This window comes from Anabrus simplex, chromosome 2 (assembly GCF_040414725.1).
Source record: "Anabrus simplex isolate iqAnaSimp1 chromosome 2, ASM4041472v1, whole genome shotgun sequence".
Taxonomy (NCBI): domain Eukaryota; kingdom Metazoa; phylum Arthropoda; class Insecta; order Orthoptera; family Tettigoniidae; genus Anabrus; species Anabrus simplex.
Window position 1 is genome coordinate 819,992,626 of NC_090266.1, and position 13,811 is coordinate 820,006,436.

Genomic DNA, 13,811 nt, shown 5'->3' on the forward strand with positions numbered 1-13,811 from the left:
GAGAAAGAAGGCAAGACAAGTCTGAAATAGAGGCATAATTACTAGATGGTGTTCATGAATGGTAAAAAAAGAGTGATAATGGGTAAAAGAAAAAAAATAGTGAAATTTTGCAGGTGAGCATGAGAATAACCTAAGTTACAGAACAGATTCAGACGGTGAGCACCTAGGTATTATCATTGGAATTAATCATCACAGTTTAACAGAAAGTCGTCAGTAGTGACGAGGGGAACACATAGAATGGTATGAGGTCACAAATTAAGATCCAGGACCACCGGACGAGTTGGCCGTGCGCATAGAGGCGCGGCTGTGAGCTTGCATCCGGGAGATAGTAGGTTTGAATCCCACTATCGGCAGCCCTGAAAATGGTTTTCCATGGTTTCCCATTTTCACACCAGGCTGTGCCTTAATTAAGGCCACGGCCGCTTCCTTTCAACTCCTAGGCCTTTCCTATCCCATCGTCGCCATAAGACCTATCTGTGTCGGTGCGACATAAAGCCCCTAGCAAAAAAAAAAAAAAAAAGATCCAGGACCGCAAATAATTCTAGTTTACTACATAAAGTTCCAATTTGCTTCCCATTTCTTCACAGATATTATTAATGAATTTTTCAATTTCAGTAATTGTACTCTTAGTAGTGGTGATAGTGAATTATGAAATAGGCAAGGAATTGAATTACGAACAAGTTTTGTGGATGTAAAATATAGTGTTTTTTGACGTTAGTCAAAACTACTGTGTGACGTGCCTTGTGCCACTTTTGCTTGAAAAGAGGCATTCGAATATTTATTTCTTCCAGAAAAAATGGATATCTGCAATCTATTCTGATGAAATTACATATGAGTGTCTTATTTATGCTTAACCACTTGTATTTTTGGATTGTTTGTGTTTGTTAACAATAAAAATAATATTAATAAATTAATTACGTTCACAATGTAAAATGTATCCACTTGACAAGGGTTATTAATACAGTAGAAGCTTGTTATACCATAGGTGTTTGGAGCAACATTTAGATCTGTATTATATGCTGTTTGCAGCTTAGTGCGATAACATAAGTTTATGGTACAATATTACAGTATGTTAAAATTCACTGGGAATAAAAGAAAATCATTATCATTTACAAAACATTTAATAAAGCCTTCACTGATTAATCTTCCGTATAACACACAATTTATTTTTGGTAATGAGCAAGTTGGCTATGTTGTATGGATCATGCAGCTGTTAACTTGTATTCAGTGGATGATAGATTCAAACTCCACAGTCAGTGGCCCTGAATACATAAATTTATCACACCTTGTAGCTGTGACTGGAGACTACTAAAGACGAAGGGAGTTAACCCAAACTAAATAAACCTTTGGTTGTGTAAGAGTCAGTATGAGAGTTTTCTAAATTTGCTTTCAAGTGAGAGTCTCAGAACGCAAGATACTTTGCTAAAATGCCGGCATGAACAAATCTATGCCAGGTGTGCTGGCTTACAGCCTAATGATAAGTAGGGCTGTGCAAACCTACACCAACCTCGGAGGAGACAGATACCATGAATTGGGACAGTCGCCATACTCATCCTTAGAGGAAAGTGTGAAGGACTACTGGACCTTGTAGAAAGAAAAAAATAGCAATCCTGAGGCTGAGTGACACCAAGTGAAAACTGGATGAAGCAGTTGAGGAAACAATATATCCTACTCTGGCAGGGCAACAACAAAATGACCTGGATATCACCAACATCCAGTATGTTAATGAAAGAATAATGAAGACTACTCTCCATCTAGGGAAGGAGAAGCTATCACTGATACTGGAGTATGCACCATAGACTGGGTGCAACCAGGATAATAAAACCCATTTCCTAGAGCAGGTATGGTGAGCCTATGATGTGCGTGCCACTGGGTGACACATGAACACGACTTCTGTGGCACGTCAGACAACATAGTAACATACTTTAATGTTTTTAACATGTAATAAATAGAATTTATGATTTTCACCACTTTTTGGCCGATTGGTCCATATTGACTATTACAATATTATATATTAAATATTATAATGGTCTGGCTTACCAGTACTCACATATGTAACAATTATTATTCACATATTTATTTTAAGTACATGTTTCGGGACTTTTCCAATCCCTTCATCAGCCAATTATACAATATCATTATAACATATCAAAGAAACTTTCCACTCTATACTACTACATTCCACTTAAAATATCAACCCTGGCTGTGTTGTTAAAATATTACATGGATTCATTAAAACAGTTTTCATAGTTTAAAAAAGAGAAATGGTGTGGAATGACATTAGTAGACGAATAAGTTTGAGTGGTGTATTAAAAAGTAGGAAAGATCACAATATGAAGATAAAGTTTGAATTCAAGAGGACAAATTGGGGCAAATATTCGTTAATAGGAAGGGGAGTTAGGGATTGGAATAACTCACCAAGGAAGATGTTCAATAAATTTCCAATTTCTTTGTAATCATTTAAGAAGAGGCTAGGAAAACAACAGATAGGGAAGCTGCCACCTGGGCGACTGCCTTAAATGCAGATCAGTAGTGGTTGTACTCCGTGTGCCATTTCTTCACTTTTGTTTGGAAGCTCTAAACTATTTAAATTGATAGTTCATCCATCACTTGATGTTGTTCCACTGCCTCTTTCTTACTCTTATGATCAATCGAAATAAAAGGCCCTTCAACTGATACGCTTCTGTTTATCCCATGTATGTCTAAGGCGGATCCTCCCGTGGGAGTTTTCTTACCTGTTACCCTATCGGACGCGTCCCAGGTGGCGGATAGGGGGGCCCTCCAGACTTGTCTGCAGGGTCTGAGGGAAATAAAATACCCTCTCGCGGATCAAAAACATGTATTGCCAGAAAACGTCTTGAGGCATTGTGATTGTTACTAGCCCAAGTCAGTGCTTGGAAGTGGAGGCCTCGCTCACACATGCTAGAGAGGCATCCATGGTTCCTCCACATGGGTGATACGGTGGTTCAGGTGAAGTGGGGCTGGTGATTGAGGTGAAGGCTCACTGCAGGGTGCTGGAACCAACACTTCACTTTGCTGTACGTAGCCTGGACGAGCCGCGGGTTGGGAAAGGGGCAATCCCAACCTAGGGGGAAAGTCATGGCTGTGAACTCAGTCATGATAATGCCAAGTGGAGACCACGTGAGTAGGCCTACTCAAGGGGGAACAAACCTGGCTAGGTTCGGGCCAGTTGCGGACCGCTGGATGGACGACTGAGGGACGTGGTCTCTGCTACGGAGAGCCTGAGGTGCGGGAGGACAATGTCTGGCTGTATGCCTCACTACGGATGGTGAGAACGATGCTCAGGACCCTAGAAGGGGCAAAAACCCTATGATTGATTGAAATATGGATGTTTATAAAGAACCAATTTCAAAAACTTCGACATCAAGGGAAGCCAAGGAAGCTCCAGTAGAGCAGATTTGGGAGCATGCCCAAGATGGAAAAAATGGAGACAGAAGTCCCAGTTGGACGGGCTGTCGCCGACTCAAAACAAGAAATTTCAACAGAAACTAGTAGAGCAGACTGCTGTCAGAATCAATCAGCACGATACCAAACTTCTAACACAAGAGTGGAGAGTGCTGAATGCCATTTCAATCAACAAGACAGGAAGGACAGTTGTTTTTGCCCTTAATGAAAGAAACTTTGAAGAGCTCAAAAAGAGAAGCCTTATGGCTAAGCTCAGATTTGGGCAGATCAAGTTTCAAGTCATCAGAGGAAAAATGAAACCCATTGTTGATAAAGATGGAGCTGAAGGTCCTTCAGGCTGATCTTCAGCATAAAAAAGTAGCTGTGGCCAATTTTGCCAGGAAGTTCAAGTCCGAGGCTATTGACGTGGCCCTTATTCAAGAGCCATGGGTAGTCAAGGGCAGACAGAGTAGCAGGACTGGCAGAATCTGGAGGTAACCTGACGTACGATACAACGTCGGGAATACCCAGAACATGTCGTTTTGTGAACATGAAATTAAAATGTCTAATGTTGCAGGAACACTGTTCATGGGACTTAACTGTGGCCAAGATTAAACTTGGAAATTGGGAGGGACCCAGAGAAATAACCATAGTCTCTGCATACCTCCCATATGACTCAACTAATCTACCACCTTCAGAAGAAGTTGAGGACCTAATTTGCAATGCAAAGAGGAAAGGCGAACACCTAGTCCTTGGAGTAGATGCAAATTCACACCCCATGGCATGGGGCAGCACGAACTGCAATGCAAGTGGTGAGTCTTTACGAGAGTTTATTATTGGAACCGAGTTGACAATACTAAACCTAGGAATCAAGCCTACATTTATAAATAAAAATCGTAGGGAGGTAATAGACATTACACTAAGCACTATGCATATTGCAAACTTTATTAAAGACTGAAAGGTGCTGGAAGAACCATCGTTGGCAGACCACCAGTACATCCAATTTGCAATAGATGTGAGACTATGTGGGACTGAGATGTACAGAGACCTGAAAAGAACTAACTGGGACAGATAACAGAGAAGTTCTAGGGAAGGCTGTACAAAACATTCCAAGTAACGTGAGAGGACAGAAAGAATTGGATGAGGCAGTGGAACTATTAGAAGAGGCCATTATAGACTCATTCCATGAAAACTGTCCTCTCAAAGAAAAGATAAACACCAAAAAAGTAAGGTGGTGGAACAACAAACTAGCCAAAATGAAAAAAGAGGTTAGAATTTTGTATAGAATATCATCTAGAAATGGTATATGGGATGTATATCATAGGAAACTCGCTGAGTATAACCTAGAGATACAGAAAGCTAAAATAACATTTGGAGACTGTTCTGTGAGAAGGTGGAATCACACACTGAAACAGCAAGGCTCCAGAAGGTTCTCAAAGCAAACCATATAAATCAAGCGGGGACACTGGAGAAACCAGATGGGTCAATTACCCAGGCGGTGAGAGACACGGAGATACTAATGGCGTGTCACTTTCCTGAGGCTGAGGAGATGACAGAAGAAGAAACGGTTGGAACAGAGACTGGAGCTCGAAGAGCAGACTGAAACTGTGCCAACAGAATGATAAAACCATGTAAAATGGGCAGTCGACACGTTTCATCCTATAAAGGCTCCGGCGCCAGATGAGATACTTCCGATACTCCTACAGGAAGGACAGAAGATACTCGTCAATGCCCTGACGGACCTTTTCAGAGCTAGTCTAGCTTTAGGGTATGTGCCAAAATCATAGTCTGAAGCTAAAGCAGTATTCATACCTAAACCTGGAAGGGCAAATTATGCCCAAGCCAAAGCATACAGACCATTATGTTTAACCTCCTTCATGCTTGAAAGCAATGGAGAAAATTCTGGATAAATATATCAGAAGAACGGTGCAACTGAACTCAACATTACATGAAGATAGTTTGCATATAGACCTGGCAGATCCACTGAAGTAGCACTCCCCTAGTTGGTTTGTAAACTAGAGGAAAGCCTAGAATATAAAGAAATAGCACTGGCGGCATTTCTAGATATAGAAGGAGCCTTCACCAATACAACCTATGACTCTATGATCGAAGCATTGGAAAAGAGCAAGGTGAGTAAAACCGTCATCAAATGGATTAAATCCATGTTAGACGGCAGGAAAAAAAAAAGCAACCCTGTTTGAAGAAACGCTGACGGTTAGGGCCACCCGAGGCTGTGATCAGGGAGGAGTTCTTTCTCCTCTGCTGTGGAACCTCGTGGTGAACAAAATCATAGCTATGCTCAATGAACAAGACACAAGGATATGCAGATGGCGTAGTGATTGTGGTATGAGGTAAGGTGATCAGTGTTATCCAGGACCTCATGCAAAGATCACTTAACCTTGTGGAGAACTGGTGTCGGGAAGAACAACTATCAGTCAACCTGAACAAGATAACTCTGGTCCCTTTTACAAGAAGGAGAAAATTAGAGGGAAAGAGATCATTGACGCTCTTTGTGCAAGTTATATATATATGGAAGAACAGGCACTGCACCTAGGTGTAGTGTTAGATAAAAATCTAACCTGGAATCCACATATAGAAAGGAACATAACCTGGCCAAGAACTTGCTGTATGCATGTGAAAAAGCCATCGGGAAGACATGGGGCCTAAGACCATCAGTGGTAATGCAGATATATACAATGGTCATTAGACCGTTGATGGCCTATGCTGCAATCATCTGGTGGCAGAAAGTAAGCCAAGGAAAAGTCAGTAGTAGATTGGATAGCCTACAGCATGCATAGCGTAACTGGGGCTATGAGAACTGCGCCGACAGAAGCCTTTTGAATACTTTTTTTTTTTTTTTTTTGCAACGGGCTTTACGTTGCACCGACACAGATAGGTCTTATGGCGACGATGGGATAGGAAAGGCCTAGGAGTTGGAAGGAAGCGGCCGTGGCCTTAATTAAGGTACAGCCCCAGCATTTGCCTGGTGTGAAAATGGGAAACCACGGAAAACCATCTTCAGGGCTGCCGACAGTGGGATTCGAACCCACTTTCTCCCGGATGCAAGCTCACAGCCGCGCGCCTCTTTGAATACTTTACTAGACCTCCCATCACTATGCAATTTCATAAAAGGGCAGGCTAGAATGAGTTCTTATAGATTGGCACAATCAGAGTGCTGGAATGCACAAAGACCCAATCTAGGACATTGTAAAATTAACAGAGTAATAACAGAGGAAGCTCTACACATGCCTTCTGATCATATGATACCAAAGTACAACTTTGAAAAACCGTTTGAGACCCATATAATAAAAAAAGAAGACGGGGATATCAGCAAATGGAATACTGAAAAAAAGGAGATATAGTGTGGTGGACTGATGGCTCAAAGACTGGGGATGGCACAGGAGGAGGGATCAACGAGGGAAGACCTGAGAGATCAATCCAGATGAGCTTGGGCAGACACACTACAGTCTTTCAAGCGGAAGTGATAGCTATCACAACATGTCTTGAAGAAAATCTGAAAGTGAACTACTGTGTAGGAATAAGAACATTTTCATTTTTACGGACAGCCAAGCGGCACTTAAAGTAGTCCAGATAATATCCAGAATTGTCTGGTATAGCCATTCACTTCTCCTGAAGCCCTCAAAGTACAACATTGTCAAAATAATATGGGTACTAGGGCATGCAGGTATAGAAGGAAATGAAAAGGCAGATAAACTGGCCAGGAAAGGGGCAGAAACACATTTTGTAGGCCCAGAACCGGGATTTTCTATGGACAAGCCCGACACTACATAGGAAAATGGGAACAAAAGAAACAAATGGAGAATTGGAAAAATACTCCAGGATGCAGGCTTGCAAAGGAACTGATAAAAGGACTAAACAAGAAGCATACTAAAGAACTGTTGAAACTCAGCAGAGAAAATATAAAATGGGTAGTAGGACTGTTGACAGGACTCTGCCATCTGAAAAAACACCTACATAGAATTGGAGTAATAAGAGAAAACATATGTAGGAAATACAATGAAGCTCTGAATCAGCTGAGCACATACTTTTTGAATGTGAGGTGCTGGGTAGAATCACTCTCCACTCTAGGACTACCAGGTGAAGAGAGAAAATCCAAGAAGACCCAATAAGAACAACCTGCAGCTTTGTGAAGGGAGCAGGTATATCTAGGTGGGAATGAAGGAAAAACATGGCAGCAAAAGATTTTAGAGGTCGATGCTAATTAGGAACTAATATTGAGAGGCCCCATGAAGAAAAGAAGGTGGATCCTTATTTCTTTTTCTATTATTACTAGTCAGCCAGGTAGCCTCTCACAATCTACCAGCAAAAAAATTAAGTTATTGATTTCCACTGAAACACTACATAATAAGGATGCAATAATGTTAATATTAATGTCAAGGTTAAAGCCAAAACATATCTTAAAATGTATCTGTTCTTTTAAATATTATTTTGAGTGATGTTTTGCAAAATAAAATCTTGAAACATTCAGTCAAATGGATTTATATGTAATGCAATCTTATACCTAAATTAACATTATTGCGTCCTTATTACGTATTGCATAAGACGTATTCGTTACTTTACCACAGCCACATTTTTTAAACTCATATTAATCTAAGTGCAAAGGTTGCTCAGAACACTTGACAGTGGTTACGTCAGCATGACAACACGTTTTTGTCCATAAGATCTGCTACTGTACAAAGACTACTATGTCACGAAGAGTAATGCTGGCAAGTTTTGTGAATATTTTTAGCATTGCTCTCTGTGATTCTGGCAGGGGTTAATGTATGTATACATTCATAACTTGTCATAACCTTGAGAAAAGAATAAAATTAATATGTTGGATTCAAATATTACATCCTATGAGAGGGTTTTCTAAATTCAATAGCTTTGTTTTGTTTTTGTTTTCTGTTGGTACTTTCAACACAGATTCAACACATTTTCTTCCATTCTGTATGTCACTTTTCATTTTACCTTCAGCACTGGACCTTTCATTTTATCCAAATGATTATTATTAACTTGCTTCTGTCATTGTACTGGGAATGGTTATCTGGTTGTATTGCCTGTTAGAAGAACTAGCACCACTCCTATGTTGTGAAGTAGTCAGCTAATGGCCATGGAAGACCATATAAAACTAGATTGTGGCAGTGACATTCACTGTCTGTTAGGGGGGGCTAGGGGCTAAATGAAATGCTGTGTCACTTCTCACTGGACTGGGACACACATTCATTTCTCGGAAAAAAAGTAACTTGGGTTGAAATAAGGCTCATACATCCTTCAGTCATAGTTTTGTTCACTTTCTTTCTCATAGTGAATATGGTTGCTATCTCTCTATTGTTTAAAAATTGAAGAAACCTACACGACCATTGGTAATAATGAACACAATTTGAAATTTATACTGTTTTAAAACTCTTATTGCTGTGAGCTTGCATTCTGGAGATAGTGGGTTCGAACTCCACTGTCGGCAGCCCTGAAGATGGGTTTCCTTGGTTTCCCACTTTCACACCAGGCAAATGCTGGGGCTGCACCTTAATTAAGGCCATAGCCGCTTCCTTCCAACTCCTAGTCCTTTCCTATCCCATCATCGCCATAAGACCTATCTGTACCGGTGCAACATGAAACAAATTGTAAAAAGGAAGAAGAAAAAAACTGGTATTATGAGTCCCCAAAAAATGTAAGAGTAGTTAGAAGGATGTCACAAGAGTATTATTATTATTATTATTATTATTATTATTATTGTTGTTGTTGTTGTTGTTGTTGTTACGGGGTTACCCGTGGAGCTGAAAGAGGTTAAAGAAGGCGCCGGGGTGAATGGGTCTATCTACAATATCAAAATTAATTTAAAACTTGAACTGAAGGTTATATTTTTTCAAAAAACAACAACTCAACAAATAACATGTCAGGTACAAAAGCAATCTTGAAACAGGACTAGGAAAGTCCAAGATTAGTGATTTTTACAGATTCTGGTCTTCAAGCCCCTAGTTTTACAATTTTACAAATGGAAGTGGTATTATTTACTTAAGGGCAGAAATCCCCTAGTTCAAGAGCACTTGCTCCCTAAATACAATATCTAGCCTTCCAGAGGCACTCGTTAAACTTACAAAAACTGTGAAAAAGAGCAAACAGGCCCTCAGTCTCTTACCGCCCACTCAAGGCAACGTTACATCAAAATTTACAATCTCTGGCCTCTCAAGCCACCATTTACAAATTGAACTTACTTTTACAGAGATATTTAATACCCAACCTACTGGGCCTTCATGGAAAAAGAACAGGTAAGATAACTGGCCCAAACACAAAATGAATGGAGGCGTACACTGTGCTCCAAGATAATGAAAACTTAAAAACCTACAGGGCTCTAGGCCGATGAAACAGGGGCTATTCCCAAACTACTGCGGTGGCTCACATAGAATTTACTGTAATCCATTACAAAAAGGTTGCAAAATTGCAGACACCTCAAACCAAAATGAAGGGGAGCTCGAGAGGGTAACTCACTCTCTATCCCCAATTTACAATTAAAGAAAAGTTACATTTTAGAAAAGTACTGTTACATAGTTAGAGATTCGGACCTTCCCCTCGGAATAATTTGCAGATACAGCAAGAAAGATGGAATTATGTGGCCATTACCTTGTACATGTTCTAGCTGCTGACAAAAGAGGCTGCCTGCCTCCTGCTTAAACACACACACTCAGAAAGACGATGATCAATTGGCCAGGAAACATGAAAAGCTGCACTTTATATACCCTCAGGGAAGGTTCGAGATCATTCAAGACTAATCAGGACACACCCTCTTAATTTTTATTGGTTAAAACAAAGTGAACAAGAAATGCGGGATTGGTTGAAAATTAATTACAAAAATAAGTGATTGGCTAGATTCAAAACTGGTGGAAATAAAAGGAAGTATTGCCAACCCAAAAATAAATGAACATAGATCAGTTATAGAAAACCTAGGAATATGAAACTTCTTTAAGTTATAAGTTCTTTCACCTTGCACCGGGGTGCATGATCATAGTTTTTTGGTAGTGTCATCTGTAGAAAAATGTCCAAACTTCTTGATGTATATCAAAACAAAACGAGGAGAAATTCAGTCAGTTTAGAAAACTTCACAACAGCAGTATTTCTTAATATTTCAGTGCAGACATCTTCTGATTTAAGTTCCAACTTGTTGTGTTATTAGTTTCACTTTTTGATTGATAGAGGAGTTTATTAAGGCGCTTATATTGAATGTGCGGCGTTGAGGTGTATCTCCCGGTACAGACCTCCCCCACCAAATGTCCTTCCTTGGGGTGACACAGAAGAATTTTGGGAAAATATTTCCAGTTGAAAAACCATTTTTTAAGTTTTTTAGAAATTTGATTAGTAGAAACAAATGTGTAGATTCCAATTTAGCGTGTCCTTATGGTCATAGAAGTTCATTACATGCTGATTAGATTAGACGGCAAGATCTGCCACCGCTGCCGATACCCGGCTGAGGTCGCCCGCGCCCCCCCCCCCCCCCCAAGTACCCTCAGATGCACCTCTCCCGCTATTTTTTTTTCTAGTTGCTTTACGTCGCACCGACACAGATAGGTCTTATGGCGACGATGGGACAGGAAAGGGCTAGGACTGCGAAGGAAGCGGCTGTGGCCTTAATTAAGGTACAGCCCCAGCATTTGCCTGGTGTGAAAATGGGAAACCACGGAAAACCATTTTCAGGGCTGCCGACAGTGGGATTCAAACCTACTATCTCCCGAATACTGGATACTGGCCGCACTTTAGCGACTGCAGCTATCGAGCTCGGTCTCCCGCTATTATGAGAGGGGTAGTCGTGGTGATGGTTGCCGCAGATGAGATGTTTATATGCAGTCCCCCGATGAATTGGCAGTAGGGTCACTGCACTCCAGCCTTTGCCGGGAAGATGGACTCCCTTCGCGCCGTTCAAAAGGAGGCCTTACTAGAGCGAAGTGGGCCCTTTCTTCTCTCCTGTGTTCCTCACAAGATGTTACAGTACGGCGGCAGACAGCTGAGGGGGCACTGAAACAGCAAGATCTGTGCGACAGAGAACTGTTGTTGGAGACTTGAGAGTACGATCTTTATTGGTGATGCAGAGGGGCAGGCAGCGTGGAAAGTGCTTGTGTGCCAATAGTGCGTGGATGCAGGAGACGGGGGCTTGGTAATGGAGACCAGGAATTGACAGCAGACAAAACAGAAGGGAAGATCGTACATACCAGGTCATATACATAGTTAAATGAAACCCTTGGGGCAGAAGGCCTCAAAAAATTTTTTTTAATATACCTATATAACCTAACTCCTGCCAAATTTTAGTGGCAAAAAAAGGGTCTGCAATTATACTGGCTTCACCTGGGAGAGGTGCACTCTAAAGATCCTCCCTGTGGCTGGATTGTTTACCAATAATGTAACAGGAGTCAAAAAATCTAAAATGACGCACGGCCCATGAAATCTGGGGGCAAGCTTGCCCGCAGGAACAAAATTCCTAACCATGACTTGATCTCCGACTTTTAAATCGGTGGGCCTCCATCCACGATCATGTCTTTCCCTAACCTTTTCATGAGAAACCTTCAAGTTGTGCTTAGCCTTCTTTCATAGATCCCTAATATTATCGGGATCTATTATCTCTGGTAAAATATCATTAAGTGACCGAAGGTTAGAGAGCAGCGTGTTAGGAACAAATTTAAACATAAGGGAAGCTGGAGTAAACTTATGGGACTTACGAACCAACGAATTTAAAGCAAAGGCCAACCAATGCAGGGATGTATCCCACTTGGAATGATCTTCATGATGAAATTGTGATGTGAGCCGATCTAAGATTATGATTGACCCGCTCAGCCAGAGATGGCTGAGGATAATACGCTGAAGTAGTTACATGTGATATAGACAGATCAAAACCGAATTTACGGAAGAGGTTGGTTGTAAAGGCTTTACCATTATCAGAAACTATATATTGACAGGGACCAAAAGAAGCAAATATGGTATTTAAACAAGAAATGGTGGACTGAGTGGTTGCCAGCTTAGTCGGAAATAACCAGGAAAATCTAGTGAAACCATCTACACACACTAGAATGAATTTATTGTCATTCCCCTTTGATTGGGAGAAGGGTCCGACGTAGTCTATATAGAGGCGCTCCATGGGGCGTGATGCTTGGTGAGATGATAATAGACCTAGCTTAGTGGACAAGGTGGTTTTACTAAGCAAACATGATTTACAAGCTTTTACTAATTCATTAATTTCGCAGTCCATACCTTTCCAAATGAACATCTCTCGGATCTTTTCCCGAGATTTGAAGATCCGTAAATGCCCCCCTAATGGGGTCTCATGGTAGTACTTGAAGATCATAGGTACAAGCACGGCTGAAACCACTACTTTCATCTTTTGATCATGCCTCGACGGGCAACACAACACCCCGTTCCTCAATACATAAGGAACAACATGTTCCCCAGAAGAACACAGGGTCTTCACGTTGATATTTTTCAATGTCCCGAAACAACATGGGGGCATCAGTTAGAATGGCATTAACACCCGAAGGTATGGGCGCGGGAAGAGAAGGACTATCTTCCTGTTCGGTGGTCTCCACATCATGTGAAAACATGCGGCTTAGTCCATCCGCAACAACATTTTCAGATCCTCTGATATGTCTCGCATCAAGCTGGAAAGCAGAAATCCTGATGGCCCAACAGGCTATACGACCAGTATGACACGGCGTAGCTAATACCCAACTTAAGGCTTGATTATCTGTTTCCCGGTCGAACTTGACATGTTCCAGATAGAGTTGGAACTTCTCTAGTGCAAATAAGATTGTCAAACCCTCAAGTTGGCCGATAATGTCCTAGACGCATAGGCGATGGGTTGCCTTCCGAGTTTAGTTTCCTGAAGAAGCACAGCAGCCACCGCTGATGATGAAGCGTCGGTTTGAACGATGAATTTCTTCAAAAAATCAGGCATAGCAAGGACAAGGGCATTGCAAAGAACTAATTGGTTGTAAAGGCTTTACCATTATCATAAACTATATATTGACAGGGACCAAAAGAAGCAAATATGGTATTTAAACAAGAAATGGTGGACTGAGTGGTTGCCAGCTTAGTCGGAAATAACCAGGAAAATCTAGTGAAACCATCTACACACACTTCAAAAGCGGCTTGTTGAGACGGTCCCCACTCAAATTCGACGCCTTTCCTACGGAGTAAGTTCAAGGGCGCCGCTGTGTTAGCAAAGTTAGGAATAAATTTTCTGAAGAAATTCACCATGCCAATGAACCTGGTAATACCTTTGATGTCCTTAGGGGGTTTGAAATCACGGATGGCCTGTGTTCTGGAATGATCGATAGAAACACTATCGGGCGACACAATATGCCCTAGGAATGACATAGAAGCCTTAGCAAAAGCTACCTTAGATAACTTGACAGTCAACCCGGCCT

The 13,811-nt window shown here is 41.2% G+C and overlaps 1 protein-coding gene across 1 annotated transcript in view; it reads left to right on the top strand.

The window, feature by feature from the left end:
* LOC136863118 (sugar transporter SWEET1) overlaps positions 1–13,811 on the top strand; it is a 134,013-nt gene that overhangs the window by 82,103 nt on the left and 38,099 nt on the right. The gene's annotated exons all lie outside the window — the stretch shown is intronic.